This window comes from Vicia villosa, linkage group LG3, assembly GCF_029867415.1.
Source record: "Vicia villosa cultivar HV-30 ecotype Madison, WI linkage group LG3, Vvil1.0, whole genome shotgun sequence".
Classification (NCBI taxonomy): Eukaryota; Viridiplantae; Streptophyta; class Magnoliopsida; order Fabales; family Fabaceae; genus Vicia; species Vicia villosa.
The window spans coordinates 215,897,646-215,909,033 of NC_081182.1; positions in this window are offsets into that span (position 1 = coordinate 215,897,646).

Genomic DNA, 11,388 nt, shown 5'->3' on the forward strand with positions numbered 1-11,388 from the left:
TGCTGGGTCATCTACTCTTCTTCATATGCACGATGAATCACACCAGGAACTCACTCCTGTTGTTGCATGCTCCATCCCCAAAAATAAACTGGAAGTTTTGTGTGAACTCATGGTCGACTTTGATAACCTTGAAGAAAATCAATTTCATCTTAAAGAAGACATCATCTTTCAAGGATGGACCTCATTGTTTGCTGAGTTCGTTGGCCCTGTTTATCCGGATCTTGTCAAAGAGTTCTGGGTACATGCTGTGGTTGCACCAAAAGCTATACTCTCCTTCGTCCATGGAAAGTCAGTCGTTGTTACTGAAAACATCCTAAGAGTGATGTTTGATCTGAAAAATCCTGAAGGGGCTTTTGAGTCTGATCAAAGAGAAGATGTGGAAGATATTCTATCCACTCTCTATTCAAATGTCAAGAAAACTACACATGTCAAGAATTTGAAAGATATCTACAGAATCTGGACAAAGATCCTTCTCGGGTGTTTCTACCATAGGAAATCAACTCATGCCTCGGACTTCATCAGTAATGATCAAAGGTATATTCTTTATTGCATTGCCACTCAGAAGAAGGTTGATGCGATTTACATTATCTTCAACCATATGTGGAAAGCAGTAAAGGATTCCAGGAATGCTTTCAGAAAGGAAAATGCTGGAACAACCATTCCTTTTGGTAGGATTATTACAAACCTTCTGGTACATTCCAAGATTGTTGAAAGTCTGGAGTCTGAAGGTATCATCAAAGATCTTGCTGTCACCACTGGGGCTTGTCTGAATGCCTTCTCTTTAAAGAAGATGAAAATCATTGACACTGCTCTCAAAGTTCCTGAACCTCTAGCTGGAACAAGAACCATAAGAGAACCAGTACTGGCTGACTTTGAAACCTTCTTCAATAGTGAGGTACCTGAAGTCAAAACTGTTTATCTGAAATCTCTTGAAGAGAACAAGAGTTTTAAAGATCAAGACAAAGGTGCCCCTTTCAAAGTAAATCGCAAGAGGGAAGAAAGGACTAAAAGAAAGCATGATTATCCTTCTGCTGTCTCTAAGAAACAAGAGGTTTCTAAAAAGGTGATTGCTAATGTTGTTAAGGCCATATCTGATGACTTTGAGAAAGAGAAAAAGAAGAAGAAGTCAAACAAAAATAATGAGATGGTTGAAGTTGTTGAAAAGAAGATAACCAAGAAGAGGAAGATGATTATTCAAAGCTCTGATGAAGACAATATTCCTCAAGAAGCTGAAAACCAACAAGAAGTTCAGGCTTATGTCAGAAGGAAAGAAATCTCTAGAGGCAAAGCAAAGATTATTGAAGAGCCGAAGAGTAAAAAGCTGAAGAAAACGGAGGATGTGACCAAAGCGCTTCTGAAAGGTTCCAAAGGTATATGCATCTCTGAACCTATCTCTGTTCCTGTTGTTCGTTCAGAAGTTACACCAATAGAAGTTGTACCTACCCCTGAACCAGAAAAAGCCTCATCAGAATCACCCGTTGTTGTCCATATTCTTACTCCACCATCTCCTCAATCCATTCCGTCTCCTTCACCCTCCACTAATCTTGTCTCTGACCAAGCTGTTGACAATCTTGTTCTGAATATACAACCCCTTCAAACTCTCTTTCCATCTCAACCTTCTTCCAATACCACTTTTGAACAATACTCCCTCCACCTCTCAAAACAATCCTTGTGATTCTCCTTTTCCAACCTCTGCATCACATGAGCAGCTGCTCCGTGATTGCAACTACACTCCCAAGCCTCGTCCTGAAGCTGAAGTAGTAGTGTTAGATTCTGATACTGAAGCAGAATCTTCTTATAGGTTGGATAGAGAACCTCATCCATACTTCACCTCCAACCCTGCCTTTTCAAAAACCCAAATAAAATCCCGCCCTGTATATCCTATTGGTGTAGTTTTTGAAAACATAAAGAGGAATCTCAGAAGTATCTTTGATACTCTCAGACTCGCTGAAGGTTCTGGATTGAATGATGTTGCTATGCGGAACTTCTGGAGGATCTTTCGCAGAGAATCAGATGCTCTGTTTTTAGAACTTCAGGAAGCCTGTGTAGCTGCTGCCCCACGGCCTCGTGGAATTCTGCGGAATTACGAAGACTTCTGGTTTACTCGTCTCAGAGGCAGATATCTGTTGGAAGAGAAGCCCTTTGTGGATGAATTGGAACTGTTGAGACTGGCTGCTGCAATGGAAGCAAACCCATGCAGGGACATGGTTATCTGGATTCCTGAGTATCCTGTTCTGCTTGGAGACTTCAAAACCTTATTTGACTTTCTGAGGGAAAACCCGTCTGTGAAAGACCCAAGCTTGGTCATTCCAGAAGTTGTTGATCCACCAGTAGTTGAAGGTCCTTCTGCTCCCAGGAATTTAGCTGCCATTCTTCAGGCTCTAGAGAATGGAGACTCTGAAATTCCTGCTGCAGAGTATGAAGATGCTTCTATGCAAGAAGCAGATGCTGAAGATCATGTTGCTAAATCAGACCCTGTTGAGGATATCCCAACAAATGATACTTCTATGGAAGCTGCAGATCAAGTTGCCATTCCTGTGGTTGAAAGTGGTGAAGCTTCTTCTGATGAACCTTCTCGTCTTGCAAGGACTCTAGAAGCGATTCAGAGGAGACAGGATGAGCAAAGCTCACTCAATGAGAAGTATGATGCTTTCATTGAGAGGCAAGAAGGACACAACAATGATGTCAAACAGATGCTGGCCAAGATCTTGTCAAGACTAGGGCCATCTTAGATTGAGTCTATGTTGTTTCTTTCTTTTCTTTGCATCTGTTTTGTTTCTGTGCATCTGATTTTTTTTCATCTTGTACTTCTGTACACACTGGTTGAACCTTAATGAAATCATCTTCTTCCTCCATGTGTTCTGTTTTATACATCTGAATCTTTTTATATATTCTTTTTGATGTTATGACAAAAAGGGGGAGAAGATAAATGATAAATGATTTGATTAAATCTATCAGTTGCTGGGTAAAGGCTCCCACACATTCACTAACAAGAACTGCAAGTTCTATATGGTTTAAGTGTTTTGCAGGTACAGAGAAGTGAAGTGAATCTTCAAAGCAAACACTAGAAGCAAAACCATGGAAACTGAAGCAAGCTGAGTGCTGTCAAGCTTCAGAGATCAGAAGCAAGAAAGAAGAATGAATCAGAAGCACTGATAATAGAATTTGAATATCATTGTCTATCCTGTTATGACAAAATTCTATTTGCCCTGATACATATAATGTTATGGCTCTGATACATTATTTGCTCTGATACATGTTTTTAGCCTAAATGCTCTGATACATTTGGCTCTGATACATATCATGTATTTGAATATACATTTTATGTTCTAACTCGTTCATGCTGACTTTTGTCGTTTAGTTTTTGTTCTGTAACATTTCAGGATGTAGAGATGCTCAGATGATGCTCTGGTACATCCAACAATGTTCTGATACAAATCTAGCATGAAGTGATGTTGGTAGACATTCAAAGTTCTGAAGCTATCCGAGGGAAGCAGAAATCAGAAGATGTGAATGTCCTAAAAGATCCAGAAAATTCAAGTTCTGAAGCTGTCCTGAATGGAAGCAGAAGTCAGAAGCTGTGAATGTTCTGAAGATCTAAGAAACTCAAGTTCTGAAGCTGTCCACGATGGAAGCAGAAATCAGAAGCTGTGAGTGTTCTAAGGATCTAAAGAAATTCAAGTTCTGAAGCTGTCCAATGGAAGCAGAAGTCAGAAGCTATGAATTCTCTGAAGGCAGAAGCTTATATGATCGTCTCTACCGAAATAATCAGGGAAGTCTTTTATCAAAGTTCTTCGAGTATTTATTTCAGGGGGAGATTATTTATCTCAGGAGGAGATTGTTAATCTCAGGGGGAGACATATTCATATGCTTATGCTATAGCTGTGTAATTTGTCTTTTGCCGTCTACTCTTTCTGATCGCAAATTCATATCATTTATATATGTTTTTGTCATCATCAAAAAGGGGGAGATTGTTAGAACAAGATTTGTTCTTATCAATTATCTTAGTTTTGATGATAACAATAATATGAATTTTGCTTAAGTTAATATGGTACTCTAATCCAATGCAATTTCCCTTTCAGGAAATATATAAAGAGTACGCATAATTCAGCGCTCAGAAGTTGTGTCTCAAATGGTTCAGCATGCAACATCAGAACATGATCTGGCAAGACATCAGAAGATGGTCGAAGCAGAATCAGAACATGGGTCTATGGAAGCATCAGAAGAACATGAGATCAGAAGCACTGAAGATCAGAAGATGGTATCATGCTCAGAAGCACTTCAAGGTCAGAAGATCAGAAGATGCTTTGCACCAAGCTGTTTGACTCTGATGATATTCAAACGTCGTATTCACAAACATCAGATCAGAAGGAAGTACACGTGGCAGACTACGCTGACTGACAAAAGGAACGTTAAAGCTACTAAAGGCTACGTCAGTAGACACAGCGTGAACAAGGCTCGAGGTAGTTGACAAAAGCGTATAACATTAAATGCAAAGCTGTACGGAACACGCAAAGCATTAAATGCATTCAACGGTCATCTTCTCAACGCCTATAAATATGAAGTTCTGATGAGAAGCAAGGTTAACGATCCTGAACAAAGACAATTCAAATTAACTTGCTGAAACGCTGTTCAATCAAAAGCTCAGAATCTTCATCTTCATCAAAGCTCACTACATTGCTGTTGTAATATCTTAGTGAGATTAAGCTTAAATTGTAAGAGAAATATCACAGTTGTGATTATCGCTTTTAAGAAGCATTTGTAAACTCTTGAATTGATTACATTAAGTTGTAAGGAACTAGAGTGATCAGTTGATCAGTATACTCTAGGAAGTCTTAGCAGTTGGCTGAGCAGGAAGTCTTGGCAGTTGGCTGAGCAGGAAGTCTTGGCAGTTGGCTGAGCAGAAAGTCTTAGGAGTGAACTAAGCCTAGAGTGATCGTGTTGATCAGTAGACTCTAGAAAAGTCTTAGGAGTGAACTAAGCAGTTGTTCCTGGAGTGATCAGGTTGTGATCAGAAGACTCTGGAAGACTTAGTTGCGGCTAAGTGGAAAACCATTGTAATCCGTGCGATTAGTGGATTAAATCCTCAGTTGAGGTAAATCATCTCTGCGGGGGTGGACTGGAGTAGCTTCGTTAACAGCGAACCAGGATAAAAATATTTGTGCATTTATTTTTATCGTCCAAGATTTAAAGTCACACTTATTCAATCCCCCCTTTCTAAGTGTTTTTCTATCCTTCACATTTATGATGCATGATTCATAGAGTTTGAAGTACAAGTGTACAAGATGGCCAAAGAAATCTCTATTTATAGGCCAAGGATTCTGAATGCAGAGCTTTACAAGTTGATCAAAGAATGGTGATTTGGCATTTGGAGATAAAATGGAATCTTTACATTTAATGCAAATGGTTAAAAGTGACTAAACCATTGTTAAATCTCCAAGCTTCTTATCCTCTTCCATTCTAATCTTCAAATCAGAAAATATCTTTCAATTATTTCTTTAATGTGTCATTACTTGCATTAGAGGCCATATAGCATTGAAACTTAGTGAAAAATGGTGAAAATTCAAGCATAATGGTCACTAATGTCAAAATTCAAAACCATAGCTATGCTCCATATTTTTTCATGCTCTTGGACATTTTGGAAAGCTCATGTTACACACTTCAAAACCCTAGTTGAAAGTTTCTTCAAGACCTTTAAGGAAATGGGTGAAAAAGATCCATGAACTTTGAAGAAAATGAGATTTTAAGTGAAATTTTCAAAAGATACCAACTTTGAAGCTCCATATCTCTTAAATGATTGATCTTTTGGAAAATCATTTTATGTGACAAAGTTGTTTATTGGATCAAAATTTACAACTTTCATGTTGGAAGTTTTTTTTCAGTTTGTAGGTGAAATTTTGAGTTATTCCCTTCCAAAGTTTGGAAAAAACCATTGAAAAACACTTAGAAAATTTTTCTAAGTATAAAAGTCAAACTTTGACTTTTTGATTCTTGATTGATTTTCTTGATTTTTCTTGATCAAATGACTCCATATATCATATATTGATGATTTAAAACTTCAAAAGTCATGGTTGACCAAAATTCCCCAAAAGTCAATGGTGATCTTGTACAGTTGAGTTTTTCAGACGAATCGCGTTTCTGGAGATTTCAAATGAACCAGGCTATCCTCACCAAATGAATGGTATGAATGGATCACATTGAGTTATTGGAGGACCTTGAGCCATGGTTTAAGTTGTGGCACCATGTCCTGATTAAAAAGTCAGTTGTTCAGGTGAATTAGGTCAAAACCGTAATTGTCGACCTGATGAAATTGATGACTGTGGATCTTGAATTGAGACACAATTTCCATTGGATGTTGTCATAGGGATTATTTGAAGATGGTTGAAACCTTTGATTGACTTCCTGGGGATTTTTAGGGTTTCCCAAATGTGATCCCTGATTTCAGTCCCTGATAGTTTAAAACCCTAATCTGATGATTTGAAATTGCACTGTTGATCAACCCTTGTATAGGAGATGTCTTGAGTCAATAAATTAGGTCAAAATGATGCACTTGGGGCCTTGTGGTCATGTCCCAAGTCATTAGGTCAAATCCTGAGCAAAAGTCAGGAGTATGCTATCTTCAGTCAAAACCCTAATTTGGTTGATTCAGAGCCTTTGAGCTTGTTGAAATGAATCTCTGAGGACCAAATGTTGATTTTTGATGAAGATGATTCATTTGAGATGAAGGGAGAACAACACCCTAATTGATTGTTACTTGTACTGATGAATGATTTCTTGTTTAAATCCTGCTGAGTCACAAGTAGCAAACACAAGCTATGCAATTTGTTAGAGATGCAAATGATGCATATGCAAATGATATGAGGTGGTATCTTAGGTCAAAAATTGGGGTATGACAGTTCCCCAAGGCATTACATGTAGCAAGCCCAACCAAGTCTGCAAACTTGTTAAGAGCCTCTATGGACTAAAACAAGCTAGTAGAAAATGGTATGATAAGCTCACATATCTGTTGATCAGCCTTTGATACACTCAGTCCAACTATGATTATTCCATGTTCACTTTGAGAAGAAATGGTCACCTTACAATTCTCTTAGTGTATGTTGATGATGTAATTCTGGCAGGCACATCATTATCTGAGTTTGACTATATTAAACAAATTCTGCATAATGCCTTCAAAATCAAATACTTGGGAACCTTAAAATACTTTTTTGGACTTGAAGTAGCACACTCAACAAAAGGGATTGTCATATCACAGAGAAAATATTATCTAGACCTTTTGAAAGATGCAGGACTTCTAGCTTCTAAACCAGCTGATACACCTCTGAATCCATCTTTCAAATTGTACCAAGACAAGAGAAAACCTTTTGAGGACATAACTGCCTACAGATGGTTGATTGGCGGGTTATTATAATTGAATAACACTAGGCCTGTGTCATACCCCAATTTTTGACCCTAAGATCCTATATCATTCATATCCCAATCACTAATCAAGAGCTCCACTTGGAAGTTTTGTTTATGGTGTTGCACTCACCTCATCAATAAGAGGGACCATCAAGCACCAATGATTGTTTATCTTGTATGCATATTATACTAACCCAAATACAAAAAATATTGCTTTGTTTCTTTGTAGGCTTTTGTTTTGTAGGTACCAAGCCAAGACATGCAATAAACAAGGCATTTTTCACATTTTTGACTGATGAAATCGATTTCCCTACTGGGTAAATCGATTTCCCTGCAGCAATCTTCACCAAAATCACATTCTGGACAGCATGAAATCGATTTCCCTCCTAGGTAAATCGATTTCCCTAGTGTATTTTGCGCCAATTTCTCTTCTGGAACAGAGTGAAATCGATTTCACTCCTGGGGAAATCGATTTCCTTAAGGCGAAATTCAAAAAATATAAGGAGGGAAGCTTGACATCATTTTGGCACCTTTTTCTTTGATCATTTTTGATCATTTTACCAATTTTCCACCTCATCAAAATTAACCCCTTCATTAAACCCACTTAAACCTCATTTTACCATTTCTTACCATTTAAATGCCACTTTAATCACCAATTAAAGACAAGCTAATTACCAAATGCAAAAAGACCAAACTACCACTACTCTTGCTCTCACCCTATAAATAGAGCCCACTACTCTCTCATTTCTCAAGCTTTGAGAGCCAACAAATCCCTTGCAATTTCTCTCCTCATCCCTACCAAATTCACCAAAGCTCTTTTTCTTTCATAAAGTTTGTGAGTCACATCTTGAACCTCACAAACTTTGAGCTAAACCACCATCTATTTCACTCTTTTTTCTTCAATTGTTGAGAGATCAAGATTTGTGTTGGTGATTCTTGAAGTAGATCTAAGTTTTGTTCAAGATTTGGTAATTTTCTTCATCCTTTTTGTATATCATAATGTGATCCTTTGTTGCTTGTGTTCAATGCATCTTTGATGCTATATTAGTGCTATTTGTTGTTGATTTGATGGAAAATCCGTGCTCCAATTGATGTGTGATCATAAGGTGTTTGTATGTTTGTTCAAGTCAAGTTTTATGCCTCTAAATGCTGTTTTTGCTGGAATTTACACTGAGGAAATCGATTTCCTTAAGGCTGAAATCGATTTCCTGCTGAACGTAACTTGTTTTTTTGAAAACTGCACTATGGAAATCGATTTCCTCCTGCATGAAATCGATTTCCAGCAGGCAGAATGTGGTTTTTTGCCTTTTTCATGCTTGTTTTGGCTTCCTTCTTCCTCCACTTCATTAATATCATTAGATCTAGGGTGTTGATAGGTTTGAAAACCCTAATCCACCAAAATGGATGAATGATATTAATGATAGTGTGAGTTGATTGTCTTTTATGTTTTCATTCTTATTTTCATCTTATCTTTCTTTTGATCGATGAAAGTCTTAATATCTTGAGAATTCTATGGATTCTTGATGAAGACTAGATCAATTTGTTTTCATTCTTAATTTCATCTTATCTTTCTTTTGATCGATGAAAGTCTTAATATCTTGAGAATTCTATGGATTCTTGATAAAGACTAGATCAATTTGTTTCTATTCTTATCTTTTTCATCTTGTTTTCTTTGATCGATGAAAGTCTTAACATCTTGAGAATTCTATGGATTCTTGATGAAGACTAGATCAATTTGTTTCCCTTATTATCTTTTCATCATATTTCCTTTTGATCGATGAAAGTCTTAATATCTTGAGAATTCTATGGATTCTTGATAAAGACTAGATCAATTTGTTTTCATTCTTATCTTTTTTCATCTTATTTTCTCTTGATCGATGAAAGTCTTAATATCTTGAGAATTCTATGGATTCTTGATAAAGGCTAGATCATTTCTTCTTCTCCTTCTTATTTCTTTTGATTGATGATCTTGATACATGGAGAGTTCTCCTACATTTGTCCCGACTCGATAAAAGATCAAATATGGAAGAGAATTGTATGCGGTTGATTTATGACTTATGGAAATTTATCGTGTAGTCGCTATGATTTTATCAAGCTTCTAATAAGTTTCCATTGACCTTAAATCCGAGTACATCATTCACTCACCATCGATCTTCATTACTAACTTTGATAACATACCTGACAAGTTTCAAGATGGTTATCTTTAACCTCTAACAACTAACTTTAATTTCCGTCATTTATTATACCGCTCTTTATATTTCTCGATTTATTTTATCATTTCATCATATTTACATTCCGCCATTTTCTCTTTGTCCATTTGGACGCTTATAATTCCGCTATTTTCTCTTTGTCCACTTGGACATATGTTTATGCTTCCGCTATTTTTCTTTTGTCCATTTGGACCATACTTTACTTTTATGCCAAAACACTAATAAACAACCAAAATCTAAAAAACACATAAGGCTCTCTTTGGACTATTGGTTACTATCCCTAGCATTTTGGAGATTCGGACTTATGGACCTAGTGCCTCTGGACTCTTATTCTATTATTACTCTACTGTTATTCTGTCTGTCTGGCATTGGATTGTTGTCTGTTTGTATGTGCAGGTATTTCCTTGAAAGCCCTTGATGGTTAATTCCAAGGCATTGAGATAAGGATTTTACCCGAAAACAGCCGTTACTCTGCCCGATTTTCGTCAGAATCTTAATGTGCTTAATGCGAAGTGGTGCTAAGATAATAAGTTCATCTGGATCCCCAAGTGCTGATGTGTTGGTATTGATAATTCCAAAGGATGGGAAAACTACCTTGACTCTTAATGTCAAGTGTTGGCTTCTTATTTGGTTAGACCGTTTTTTTCCTTAGCTTTTATTTTATGCAATAGGATAGCCTCTTCATCTCCTCCACTTCTTAGATTTTCAAAATCTTCTCCCTTTTTTCAAAAAAAAAACCTTCTTATGTTTGCAAACCTTTTCAAAACCTTTTCTTAAAAATATCTTTTGCCCTTAGTGGCTTTTCTTCAAAAAGTTTAGACACCGTTAATTGTCGAAACGAGTGGTTATACCCCACGATTTTGAAATTGATTGATAATAACGAGATCTTTTCCGCGTGAGAGAGTTAGTGGCATACTCGTTGATTTTATCCGAGTTGGAGCCCTTCTTTCATTTGCGATGCAAAGAACTTGATTGTTCTCATGCTCAAAATCAATGGCTGAGTATTTCTCTCCGACGACGATAAAGTGTTTATTCGTTTTAAAATGTTTTCCCAAAAGCGGAACTACATTAGCTCTGACTTCTCCATTGCACCAAGGAGGTATGTAGGCCCAAAGCTTAACGCTTTGCCGAGCTTATTTTAAAAATAAAACAAACTCTTTTTTTAGCACACACACAACACAGATTTTCAAAAAGGTTCCTGTGGAATACCACATATATGAGGGGTGCTTAAAACCTTCTCCTCATATAATCAACACCCGAACCTGAGTTCTCTTTCTTGTTTTAAAAACAAAACTTTGGGTTTTACGTTCTTTTCCCTTTTCCTTTGAAAAATAAAGCGCGGTGGCGATTTCAAACGGAATATTGATTCGAGTCAATCCCATGGCTTCGATATCAGATTTTCCCCGCTACAGCCTGACATCACTCTTGCGACACAACAGTTGAGTTAGTTTTTGCATTGTCCTAGCCAAGTCCACTATCATGCTGCATGTAGAGTGATCATGTACCTAAAAGGGAATCCTGGACAAGGATTGTTATTCCCTAGGAATTCTTCATTGCAAGTATTAGGTTACATTGATGCAAATTGGGCAAGATATGTGGATTCTAGAAGATCCACATCAGGCTATTGTTTCTTTATAGGAGAATCACTCGTTTCGTGGAAAGCTTAGAAGCAGCAGACAATTGCCAGATCATCATCAGAGGAAGATTATAGAGCCCTTGGATCAACTACATGTGAGCTAATTTAGATATTTTACATCTTGCAGGATCTTGGTGTCACATG